Genomic DNA, 13,056 nt, shown 5'->3' with positions numbered 1-13,056 from the left:
GCACACGGTCCGCTGGGGTCTCGCAGGCAGGGCCTCGTTCTCTGCCAGGGCTGCGCATCATGGTAGACACTGTGTTGAGCAGTGAGGCTGCAGATGACGTGGTCCCGCTCCACCACCTCCACGACCACGTTAGGGTTTCCAGAGATGCCACGCGCTGCCCACTCTCCCCGGGTCCCACCAGCACCTGCACCTGCACCTGCTGGAGAGCCCAGCTGGGCTCTGACCCCACTCGGAACCCACAACCTTCCAAGTCACTTACCCTCCGCACTTTGGGATGAATATGTCTAACAAGGCATCCAGCGAACTGCTAGCTAATGCCCCCAGGTCTTCTTCGCAGGATGTAATCAAAACGGTGAACCAGAGTGACGTTCTACAGGATGTCCCAATGATAAAGGCCCATCAGGCTTATGTTGTGACACAGAGCACGAGGATGAACCTGGGGCAAGATCGCAAACTTACGTTGTTGCCTCTTCCAAGTGAATGCAAACTGTTTCCGACCCTCCTCTCTAAAGGGGGTTGAAGAGAATGCATTTTCCAGATCAGTAGTCACCTAGCACGTCCCAGAGGCTGTGCTGTCTGTTCTACTAAAGAAACCACAAAGTACAGCACCTGGGTTGCAGGGTACGACTTGGTTCGGTTTATGTAATCCACTGCCAGTCACCACAATCCCACTGAGTTTTTATTTTTTAAGACACATTTTTAGAGCAGGTTTAGGTTCTTAGCAAAATTGAGAGGAAGCATCAGAAATTTCCCATACACCCCCTACCCCTACCGGTATGTAGTCTTCCCCACTGTCAACACCCCCGACCAGCATGTTATATTTGCTGGAATTAGTGAGCCTACACTGACGTGTCCTAATCATCTAAGGTTTAGAGTTTACAGTAGGACTCACTCTGGGTGCTGTACATTCTATGGGTCTGGACAAACGTATAATGACATGTGTCCACCATTATAGCATCATACAGAGCATTTTCACTGCCCTAAAGTCCCCTGTGCCCCACCCATTCATCCCTACCCCTACCGCAAACCCTGGCAATCACTGATCTTTTTGCTGTCTCCATAGTTCTGCCTTTTCCAGAATGTCATAGAGTTGGAAGCATACAGTATGTAGCCTTTTTCAGATTGGCTTCTTTCACGTAATAATATGCATTTAAGCTTCCTCCACGTGTTTTCATGGCTTGATAGCTCATTTCTTTTGAAGTCTGAATAATATTCCATTGCCTGGATGGACCACAGTCTATTTATCCACTCGCCTACTGAAGGACATCTCAGTTGCTTCCAGGTTTTGGTAACTGTGAGTAAGGTTGCTATGAACATCTGCATGCAGGTTTTTGTGTAGACGTAAGTTTTCAGCTGCTTTGGTTAAATACTAAGGGGTATGATTGCTAGATCGTATGGTGAGAGTATGTTTAGTTGTACAAGAAACCACCACATTGTCTTCCAGAGCGGCTGCACCGTGTTGCATTCCTACCAGCAACGCATGAGCGTTCCTGTTGCTCCACATCCTCGCCAGCATGGTGTTGTCAGAGTTCCGCATTTTGGCCATGCTAATCGGGGTATAGTGGCACCTCACATTAACTTGTATTTCCCCTGATGACCTATGATGTGGAGCATCTTTTCAGATGCTCATTTTCCATCCGCATATCTTCTTTGGTGAGCTGTCTGTTAAGGCCATTGGCCCACTTTTTGGTCGGGTTGTTTCTTTTCTTGTTGAGTTTTAAGAGTTCTTTGCATATTTCAGATAACAGTCCTTTATCGGGTGTGTGTTTTGCAAATTTTTTCTCCCATTATGTGGCTTGTCTTCTCATTCTCTTGATATTGTCTTTCACAGAGTGAAGGTTTTTAATTTCAGTGGCAGCCAGCTTATCCACTGCTTTTTTCATGCCTTTGGCGTTGTGTCAAAAGTCAATACCATACCCAAGGTTATTTGGGTTTTCTCCCGTGTTACCTTCTAGGAGATTTATAGTTTTATGCTTTACACTTTGCTGTCTGGTCTGTTTTGAGCTCATTTTTGTCAAGGGTGTAAAGTCTGTGTCTAGACTCATTTTTGTCACGTGGCTGTCCAGTGATTGCAGCGCCATTTGAGGAAGAGACCACCTTGGCGCCATTGTATTGCCTTTGCTCCTCTGTCAGAGGTCAGCTGACTGCATATACGCTCTCTTTCTGGGCTCTCTACTCTGCCCCATTGATGTATGTGTCTAGTCGCTTGCCGCCCTGATCACTGTAGCTTTAGAGTGAATCCTGAGGTCTGGTAGAGCCGGCCCTCGCTTGCCGCCCTGATCACTGTAGCTTTAGAGTGAATCCTGAGGTCTGGTAGAGCCGGCCCTCGCTTGCCGCCCTGATCACTGTAGCTTAGAGTGAGTCCTGAGGTCTGGTAGAGCCGGCCCTCGCTTGCCGCCCTGATCACTGTAGCTTTAGAGTGAATCCTGAGGTCTGGTAGAGCCGGCCCTCGCTTGCCGCCCTGATCACTGTAGCTTAGAGTGAATCCTGAGGTCTGGTAGAGCCGGCCCTCGCTTGCCGCCCTGATCACTGTAGCTTAGAGTGAGTCCTGAGGTCTGGTAGAGCCGGCCCTCGCTTGCCGCCCTGATCACTGTAGCTTAGAGTGAATCCTGAGGTCTGGTAGAGCCGGCCCTCGCTTGCCGCCCTGATCACTGTAGCTTAGAGTGAATCCTGAGGTCTGGTAGAGCCGGCCCTCGCTTGCCGCCCTGATCACTGTAGCTTAGAGTGAGTCCTGAGGTCTGGTAGAGCCGGCCCTCGCTTGCCGCCCTGATCACTGTAGCTTAGAGTGAATCCTGAGGTCTGGTAGAGCCGGCCCTCGCTTGCCGCCCTGATCACTGTAGCTTAGAGTGAGTCCTGAGGTCTGGTAGAGCCGGCCCTCGCTTGCCGCCCTGATCACTGTAGCTTAGAGTGAATCCTCAGGTCTGGTAGAGCCGGCCCTCGCTTGCCGCCCTGATCACTGTAGCTTAGAGTGAATCCTGAGGTCTGGTAGAGCCGGCCCTCGCTTGCCGCCCTGATCACTGTAGCTTAGAGTGAATCCTGAGGTCTGGTAGAGCCGGCCCTCGCTTGCCGCCCTGATCACTGTAGCTTTAGAGTGAGTCCTGAGGTCTGGTAGAGCCGGCCCTCGCTTGCCGCCCTGATCACTGTAGCTTAGAGTGAGTCCTGAGGTCTGGTAGAGCCGGCCCTCGCTTGCCGCCCTGATCACTGTAGCTTTAGAGTGAATCCTGAGGTCTGGTAGAGCCGGCCCTCGCTTGCCGCCCTGATCACTGTAGCTTAAAGTGAGTCCTGAGGTCTGGTAGAGCCGGCCCTCGCTTGCCGCCCTGATCACTGTAGCTTAGAGTGAATCCTGAGGTCTGGTAGAGCCGGCCCTCGCTTGCCGCCCTGATCACTGTAGCTTTAGAGTGAATCCTGAGGTCTGGTAGAGCCGGCCCTCGCTTGCCGCCCTGATCACTGTAGCTTAGAGTGAGTCCTGAGGTCTGGTAGAGCCGGCCCTCGCTTGCCGCCCTGATCACTGTAGCTTTAGAGTGAATCCTGAGGTCTGGTAGAGCCGGCCCTCGCTTGCCGCCCTGATCACTGTAGCTTAGAGTGAATCCTGAGGTCTGGTAGAGCCGGCCCTCGCTTGCCGCCCTGATCACTGTAGCTTAGAGTGAATCCTGAGGTCTGGTAGAGCCGGCCCTCGCTTGCCGCCCTGATCACTGTAGCTTTAGAGTGAGTCCTGAGGTCTGGTAGAGCCGGCCCTCGCTTGCCGCCCTGATCACTGTAGCTTAGAGTGAGTCCTGAGGTCTGGTAGAGCCGGCCCTCGCTTGCCGCCCTGATCACTGTAGCTTAGAGTGAATCCTGAGGTCTGGTAGAGCCGGCCCTCGCTTGCCGCCCTGATCACTGTAGCTTAGAGTGAGTCCTGAGGTCTGGTAGAGCCGGCCCTCGCTTGCCGCCCTGATCACTGTAGCTTAGAGTGAGTCCTGAGGTCTGGTAGAGCCGGCCCTCGCTTGCCGCCCTGATCACTGTAGCTTAGAGTGAATCCTGAGGTCTGGTAGAGCCGGCCCTCGCTTGCCGCCCTGATCACTGTAGCTTAGAGTGAATCCTGAGGTCTGGTAGAGCCGGCCCTCGCTTGCCGCCCTGATCACTGTAGCTTAGAGTGAGTCCTGAGGTCTGGTAGAGCCGGCCCTCGCTTGCCGCCCTGATCACTGTAGCTTAGAGTGAGTCCTGAGGTCTGGTAGAGCCGGCCCTCGCTTGCCGCCCTGATCACTGTAGCTTAGAGTGAATCCTGAGGTCTGGTAGAGCCGGCCCTCGCTTGCCGCCCTGATCACTGTAGCTTAGAGTGAGTCCTGAGGTCTGGTAGAGCCGGCCCTCGCTTGCCGCCCTGATCACTGTAGCTTAGAGTGAGTCCTGAGGTCTGGTAGAGCCGGCCCTCGCTTGCCGCCCTGATCACTGTAGCTTAGAGTGAATCCTGAGGTCTGGTAGAGCCGGCCCTCGCTTGCCGCCCTGATCACTGTAGCTTAGAGTGAATCCTGAGGTCTGGTAGAGCCGGCCCTCGCTTGCCGCCCTGATCACTGTAGCTTAGAGTGAGTCCTGAGGTCTGGTAGAGCCGGCCCTCGCTTGCCGCCCTGATCACTGTAGCTTAGAGTGAGTCCTGAGGTCTGGTAGAGCCGGCCCTCGCTTGCCGCCCTGATCACTGTAGCTTTAGAGTGAGTCCTGAGGTCTGGTAGAGCCGGCCCTCGCTTGCCGCCCTGATCACTGTAGCTTAGAGTGAGTCCTGAGGTCTGGTAGAGCCGGCCCTCGCTTGCCGCCCTGATCACTGTAGCTTAGAGTGAATCCTGAGGTCTGGTAGAGCCGGCCCTCGCTTGCCGCCCTGATCACTGTAGCTTAGAGTGAGTCCTGAGGTCTGGTAGAGCCGGCCCTCGCTTGCCGCCCTGATCACTGTAGCTTAGAGTGAGTCCTGAGGTCTGGTAGAGCCGGCCCTCGCTTGCCGCCCTGATCACTGTAGCTTAGAGTGAGTCCTGAGGTCTGGTAGAGCCGGCCCTCGCTTGCCGCCCTGATCACTGTAGCTTAGAGTGAGTCCTGAGGTCTGGTAGAGCCGGCCCTCGCTTGCCGCCCTGATCACTGTAGCTTTAGAGTGAATCCTGAGGTCTGGTAGAGCCGGCCCTCGCTTGCCGCCCTGATCACTGTAGCTTAGAGTGAGTCCTGAGGTCTGGTAGAGCCGGCCCTCGCTTGCCGCCCTGATCACTGTAGCTTAGAGTGAATCCTGAGGTCTGGTAGAGCCGGCCCTCGCTTGCCGCCCTGATCACTGTAGCTTAGAGTGAGTCCTGAGGTCTGGTAGAGCCGGCCCTCGCTTGCCGCCCTGATCACTGTAGCTTTAGAGTGAATCCTGAGGTCTGGTAGAGCCGGCCCTCGCTTGCCGCCCTGATCACTGTAGCTTAGAGTGAGTCCTGAGGTCTGGTAGAGCCGGCCCTCGCTTGCCGCCCTGATCACTGTAGCTTAGAGTGAGTCCTGAGGTCTGGTAGAGCCGGCCCTCGCTTGCCGCCCTGATCACTGTAGCTTAGAGTGAATCCTGAGGTCTGGTAGAGCCGGCCCTCGCTTGCCGCCCTGATCACTGTAGCTTAGAGTGAGTCCTGAGGTCTGGTAGAGCCGGCCCTCGCTTGCCGCCCTGATCACTGTAGCTTTAGAGTGAATCCTGAGGTCTGGTAGAGCCGGCCCTCGCTTGCCGCCCTGATCACTGTAGCTTAGAGTGAATCCTGAGGTCTGGTAGAGCCGGCCCTCGCTTGCCGCCCTGATCACTGTAGCTTAGAGTGAATCCTGAGGTCTGGTAGAGCCGGCCCTCGCTTGCCGCCCTGATCACTGTAGCTTAGAGTGAGTCCTGAGGTCTGGTAGAGCCGGCCCTCGCTTGCCGCCCTGATCACTGTAGCTTAGAGTGAATCCTGAGGTCTGGTAGAGCCGGCCCTCGCTTGCCGCCCTGATCACTGTAGCTTAGAGTGAATCCTGAGGTCTGGTAGAGCCGGCCCTCGCTTGCCGCCCTGATCACTGTAGCTTAGAGTGAATCCTGAGGTCTGGTAGAGCCGGCCCTCGCTTGCCGCCCTGATCACTGTAGCTTAGAGTGAATCCTGAGGTCTGGTAGAGCCGGCCCTCGCTTGCCGCCCTGATCACTGTAGCTTAGAGTGAATCCTGAGGTCTGGTAGAGCCGGCCCTCGCTTGCCGCCCTGATCACTGTAGCTTAGAGTGAGTCCTGAGGTCTGGTAGAGCCGGCCCTCGCTTGCCGCCCTGATCACTGTAGCTTAGAGTGAATCCTGAGGTCTGGTAGAGCCGGCCCTCGCTTGCCGCCCTGATCACTGTAGCTTAGAGTGAATCCTGAGGTCTGGTAGAGCCGGCCCTCGCTTGCCGCCCTGATCACTGTAGCTTAGAGTGAGTCCTGAGGTCTGGTAGAGCCGGCCCTCGCTTGCCGCCCTGATCACTGTAGCTTTAGAGTGAATCCTGAGGTCTGGTAGAGCCGGCCCTCGCTTGCCGCCCTGATCACTGTAGCTTAGAGTGAGTCCTGAGGTCTGGTAGAGCCGGCCCTCGCTTGCCGCCCTGATCACTGTAGCTTAGAGTGAGTCCTGAGGTCTGGTAGAGCCGGCCCTCGCTTGCCGCCCTGATCACTGTAGCTTAGAGTGAATCCTGAGGTCTGGTAGAGCCGGCCCTCGCTTGCCGCCCTGATCACTGTAGCTTTAGAGTGAGTCCTGAGGTCTGGTAGAGCCGGCCCTCGCTTGCCGCCCTGATCACTGTAGCTTAGAGTGAATCCTGAGGTCTGGTAGAGCCGGCCCTCGCTTGCCGCCCTGATCACTGTAGCTTAGAGTGAGTCCTGAGGTCTGGTAGAGCCGGCCCTCGCTTGCCGCCCTGATCACTGTAGCTTAGAGTGAATCCTGAGGTCTGGTAGAGCCGGCCCTCGCTTGCCGCCCTGATCACTGTAGCTTAGAGTGAGTCCTGAGGTCTGGTAGAGCCGGCCCTCGCTTGCCGCCCTGATCACTGTAGCTTTAGAGTGAATCCTGAGGTCTGGTAGAGCCGGCCCTCGCTTGCCGCCCTGATCACTGTAGCTTTAGAGTGAATCCTGAGGTCTGGTAGAGCCGGCCCTCGCTTGCCGCCCTGATCACTGTAGCTTTAGAGTGAATCCTGAGGTCTGGTAGAGCCGGCCCTCGCTTGCCGCCCTGATCACTGTAGCTTTAGAGTGAATCCTGAGGTCTGGTAGAGCCGGCCCTCGCTTGCCGCCCTGATCACTGTAGCTTTAGAGTGAGTCCTGAGGTCTGGTAGAGCCGGCCCTCGCTTGCCGCCCTGATCACTGTAGCTTAGAGTGAATCCTGAGGTCTGGTAGAGCCGGCCCTCGCTTGCCGCCCTGATCACTGTAGCTTAGAGTGAGTCCTGAGGTCTGGTAGAGCCGGCCCTCGCTTGCCGCCCTGATCACTGTAGCTTAGAGTGAATCCTGAGGTCTGGTAGAGCCGGCCCTCGCTTGCCGCCCTGATCACTGTAGCTTAGAGTGAGTCCTGAGGTCTGGTAGAGCCGGCCCTCGCTTGCCGCCCTGATCACTGTAGCTTAGAGTGAATCCTGAGGTCTGGTAGAGCCGGCCCTCGCTTGCCGCCCTGATCACTGTAGCTTAGAGTGAGTCCTGAGGTCTGGTAGAGCCGGCCCTCGCTTGCCGCCCTGATCACTGTAGCTTAGAGTGAATCCTGAGGTCTGGTAGAGCCGGCCCTCGCTTGCCGCCCTGATCACTGTAGCTTAGAGTGAGTCCTGAGGTCTGGTAGAGCCGGCCCTCGCTTGCCGCCCTGATCACTGTAGCTTAGAGTGAGTCCTGAGGTCTGGTAGAGCCGGCCCTCGCTTGCCGCCCTGATCACTGTAGCTTAGAGTGAATCCTGAGGTCTGGTAGAGCCGGCCCTCGCTTGCCGCCCTGATCACTGTAGCTTAGAGTGAGTCCTGAGGTCTGGTAGAGCCGGCCCTCGCTTGCCGCCCTGATCACTGTAGCTTAGAGTGAGTCCTGAGGTCTGGTAGAGCCGGCCCTCGCTTGCCGCCCTGATCACTGTAGCTTAGAGTGAGTCCTGAGGTCTGGTAGAGCCGGCCCTCGCTTGCCGCCCTGATCACTGTAGCTTTAGAGTGAATCCTGAGGTCTGGTAGAGCCGGCCCTCGCTTGCCGCCCTGATCACTGTAGCTTAGAGTGAGTCCTGAGGTCTGGTAGAGCCGGCCCTCGCTTGCCGCCCTGATCACTGTAGCTTAGAGTGAGTCCTGAGGTCTGGTAGAGCCGGCCCTCGCTTGCCGCCCTGATCACTGTAGCTTAGAGTGAATCCTGAGGTCTGGTAGAGCCGGCCCTCGCTTGCCGCCCTGATCACTGTAGCTTAGAGTGAATCCTGAGGTCTGGTAGAGCCGGCCCTCGCTTGCCGCCCTGATCACTGTAGCTTAGAGTGAGTCCTGAGGTCTGGTAGAGCCGGCCCTCGCTTGCCGCCCTGATCACTGTAGCTTAGAGTGAGTCCTGAGGTCTGGTAGAGCCGGCCCTCGCTTGCCGCCCTGATCACTGTAGCTTAGAGTGAATCCTGAGGTCTGGTAGAGCCGGCCCTCGCTTGCCGCCCTGATCACTGTAGCTTAGAGTGAGTCCTGAGGTCTGGTAGAGCCGGCCCTCGCTTGCCGCCCTGATCACTGTAGCTTAGAGTGAATCCTGAGGTCTGGTAGAGCCGGCCCTCGCTTGCCGCCCTGATCACTGTAGCTTAGAGTGAATCCTGAGGTCTGGTAGAGCCGGCCCTCGCTTGCCGCCCTGATCACTGTAGCTTAGAGTGAATCCTGAGGTCTGGTAGAGCCGGCCCTCGCTTGCCGCCCTGATCACTGTAGCTTAGAGTGAGTCCTGAGGTCTGGTAGAGCCGGCCCTCGCTTGCCGCCCTGATCACTGTAGCTTAGAGTGAGTCCTGAGGTCTGGTAGAGCCGGCCCTCGCTTGCCGCCCTGATCACTGTAGCTTAGAGTGAATCCTGAGGTCTGGTAGAGCCGGCCCTCGCTTGCCGCCCTGATCACTGTAGCTTAGAGTGAGTCCTGAGGTCTGGTAGAGCCGGCCCTCGCTTGCCGCCCTGATCACTGTAGCTTAGAGTGAATCCTGAGGTCTGGTAGAGCCGGCCCTCGCTTGCCGCCCTGATCACTGTAGCTTAGAGTGAATCCTGAGGTCTGGTAGAGCCGGCCCTCGCTTGCCGCCCTGATCACTGTAGCTTAGAGTGAGTCCTGAGGTCTGGTAGAGCCGGCCCTCGCTTGCCGCCCTGATCACTGTAGCTTAGAGTGAGTCCTGAGGTCTGGTAGAGCCGGCCCTCGCTTGCCGCCCTGATCACTGTAGCTTAGAGTGAATCCTGAGGTCTGGTAGAGCCGGCCCTCGCTTGCCGCCCTGATCACTGTAGCTTAGAGTGAGTCCTGAGGTCTGGTAGAGCCGGCCCTCGCTTGCCGCCCTGATCACTGTAGCTTAGAGTGAATCCTGAGGTCTGGTAGAGCCGGCCCTCGCTTGCCGCCCTGATCACTGTAGCTTTAGAGTGAATCCTGAGGTCTGGTAGAGCCGGCCCTCGCTTGCCGCCCTGATCACTGTAGCTTAGAGTGAGTCCTGAGGTCTGGTAGAGCCGGCCCTCGCTTGCCGCCCTGATCACTGTAGCTTAGAGTGAATCCTGAGGTCTGGTAGAGCCGGCCCTCGCTTGCCGCCCTGATCACTGTAGCTTAGAGTGAATCCTGAGGTCTGGTAGAGCCGGCCCTCGCTTGCCGCCCTGATCACTGTAGCTTAGAGTGAGTCCTGAGGTCTGGTAGAGCCGGCCCTCGCTTGCCGCCCTGATCACTGTAGCTTAGAGTGAATCCTGAGGTCTGGTAGAGCCGGCCCTCGCTTGCCGCCCTGATCACTGTAGCTTAGAGTGAATCCTGAGGTCTGGTAGAGCCGGCCCTCGCTTGCCGCCCTGATCACTGTAGCTTAGAGTGAGTCCTGAGGTCTGGTAGAGCCGGCCCTCGCTTGCCGCCCTGATCACTGTAGCTTAGAGTGAATCCTGAGGTCTGGTAGAGCCGGCCCTCGCTTGCCGCCCTGATCACTGTAGCTTAGAGTGAATCCTGAGGTCTGGTAGAGCCGGCCCTCGCTTGCCGCCCTGATCACTGTAGCTTAGAGTGAGTCCTGAGGTCTGGTAGAGCCGGCCCTCGCTTGCCGCCCTGATCACTGTAGCTTAGAGTGAATCCTGAGGTCTGGTAGAGCCGGCCCTCGCTTGCCGCCCTGATCACTGTAGCTTAGAGTGAGTCCTGAGGTCTGGTAGAGCCGGCCCTCGCTTGCCGCCCTGATCACTGTAGCTTAGAGTGAGTCCTGAGGTCTGGTAGAGCCGGCCCTCGCTTGCCGCCCTGATCACTGTAGCTTAGAGTGAATCCTGAGGTCTGGTAGAGCCGGCCCTCGCTTGCCGCCCTGATCACTGTAGCTTAGAGTGAATCCTGAGGTCTGGTAGAGCCGGCCCTCGCTTGCCGCCCTGATCACTGTAGCTTAGAGTGAGTCCTGAGGTCTGGTAGAGCCGGCCCTCGCTTGCCGCCCTGATCACTGTAGCTTAGAGTGAGTCCTGAGGTCTGGTAGAGCCGGCCCTCGCTTGCCGCCCTGATCACTGTAGCTTAGAGTGAGTCCTGAGGTCTGGTAGAGCCGGCCCTCGCTTGCCGCCCTGATCACTGTAGCTTAGAGTGAATCCTGAGGTCTGGTAGAGCCGGCCCTCGCTTGCCGCCCTGATCACTGTAGCTTAGAGTGAATCCTGAGGTCTGGTAGAGCCGGCCCTCGCTTGCCGCCCTGATCACTGTAGCTTAGAGTGAATCCTGAGGTCTGGTAGAGCCGGCCCTCGCTTGCCGCCCTGATCACTGTAGCTTAGAGTGAGTCCTGAGGTCTGGTAGAGCCGGCCCTCGCTTGCCGCCCTGATCACTGTAGCTTAGAGTGAATCCTGAGGTCTGGTAGAGCCGGCCCTCGCTTGCCGCCCTGATCACTGTAGCTTAGAGTGAGTCCTGAGGTCTGGTAGAGCCGGCCCTCGCTTGCCGCCCTGATCACTGTAGCTTAGAGTGAATCCTGAGGTCTGGTAGAGCCGGCCCTCGCTTGCCGCCCTGATCACTGTAGCTTTAGAGTGAGTCCTGAGGTCTGGTAGAGCCGGCCCTCGCTTGCCGCCCTGATCACTGTAGCTTAGAGTGAGTCCTGAGGTCTGGTAGAGCCGGCCCTCGCTTGCCGCCCTGATCACTGTAGCTTAGAGTGAGTCCTGAGGTCTGGTAGAGCCGGCCCTCGCTTGCCGCCCTGATCACTGTAGCTTAGAGTGAGTCCTGAGGTCTGGTAGAGCCGGCCCTCGCTTGCCGCCCTGATCACTGTAGCTTAGAGTGAGTCCTGAGGTCTGGTAGAGCCGGCCCTCGCTTGCCGCCCTGATCACTGTAGCTTAGAGTGAGTCCTGAGGTCTGGTAGAGCCGGCCCTCGCTTGCCGCCCTGATCACTGTAGCTTAGAGTGAGTCCTGAGGTCTGGTAGAGCCGGCCCTCGCTTGCCGCCCTGATCACTGTAGCTTAGAGTGAGTCCTGAGGTCTGGTAGAGCCGGCCCTCGCTTGCCGCCCTGATCACTGTAGCTTAGAGTGAATCCTGAGGTCTGGTAGAGCCGGCCCTCGCTTGCCGCCCTGATCACTGTAGCTTTAGAGTGAATCCTGAGGTCTGGTAGAGCCGGCCCTCGCTTGCCGCCCTGATCACTGTAGCTTAGAGTGAATCCTGAGGTCTGGTAGAGCCGGCCCTCGCTTGCCGCCCTGATCACTGTAGCTTAGAGTGAGTCCTGAGGTCTGGTAGAGCCGGCCCTCGCTTGCCGCCCTGATCACTGTAGCTTTAGAGTGAGTCCTGAGGTCTGGTAGAGCCGGCCCTCGCTTGCCGCCCTGATCACTGTAGCTTAGAGTGAGTCCTGAGGTCTGGTAGAGCCGGCCCTCGCTTGCCGCCCTGATCACTGTAGCTTTAGAGTGAATCCTGAGGTCTGGTAGAGCCGGCCCTCGCTTGCCGCCCTGATCACTGTAGCTTTAGAGTGAGTCCTGAGGTCTGGTAGAGCCGGCCCTCGCTTGCCGCCCTGATCACTGTAGCTTAGAGTGAGTCCTGAGGTCTGGTAGAGCCGGCCCTCGCTTGCCGCCCTGATCACTGTAGCTTTAGAGTGAGTCCTGAGGTCTGGTAGAGCCGGCCCTCGCTTGCCGCCCTGATCACTGTAGCTTTAGAGTGAGTCCTGAGGTCTGGTAGAGCCGGCCCTCGCTTGCCGCCCTGATCACTGTAGCTTAGAGTGAGTCCTGAGGTCTGGTAGAGCCGGCCCTCGCTTGCCGCCCTGATCACTGTAGCTTAGAGTGAGTCCTGAGGTCTGGTAGAGCCGGCCCTCGCTTGCCGCCCTGATCACTGTAGCTTTAGAGTGAATCCTGAGGTCTGGTAGAGCCGGCCCTCGCTTGCCGCCCTGATCACTGTAGCTTAGAGTGAGTCCTGAGGTCTGGTAGAGCCGGCCCTCGCTTGCCGCCCTGATCACTGTAGCTTAGAGTGAATCCTGAGGTCTGGTAGAGCCGGCCCTCGCTTGCCGCCCTGATCACTGTAGCTTAGAGTGAGTCCTGAGGTCTGGTAGAGCCGGCCCTCGCTTGCCGCCCTGATCACTGTAGCTTAGAGTGAGTCCTGAGGTCTGGTAGAGCCGGCCCTCGCTTGCCGCCCTGATCACTGTAGCTTAGAGTGAATCCTGAGGTCTGGTAGAGCCGGCCCTCGCTTGCCGCCCTGATCACTGTAGCTTAGAGTGAATCCTGAGGTCTGGTAGAGCCGGCCCTCGCTTGCCGCCCTGATCACTGTAGCTTAGAGTGAGTCCTGAGGTCTGGTAGAGCCGGCCCTCGCTTGCCGCCCTGATCACTGTAGCTTAGAGTGAATCCTGAGGTCTGGTAGAGCCGGCCCTCGCTTGCCGCCCTGATCACTGTAGCTTAGAGTGAGTCCTGAGGTCTGGTAGAGCCGGCCCTCGCTTGCCGCCCTGATCACTGTAGCTTAGAGTGAGTCCTGAGGTCTGGTAGAGCCGGCCCTCGCTTGCCGCCCTGATCACTGTAGCTT

This window comes from Grampus griseus (assembly GCF_964374135.1).
Source record: "Grampus griseus genome assembly, chromosome: 7".
In the NCBI taxonomy this organism is placed as follows: domain Eukaryota; kingdom Metazoa; phylum Chordata; class Mammalia; order Artiodactyla; family Delphinidae; genus Grampus; species Grampus griseus.
Note: the sequence above shows the minus strand (reverse complement) of the source record.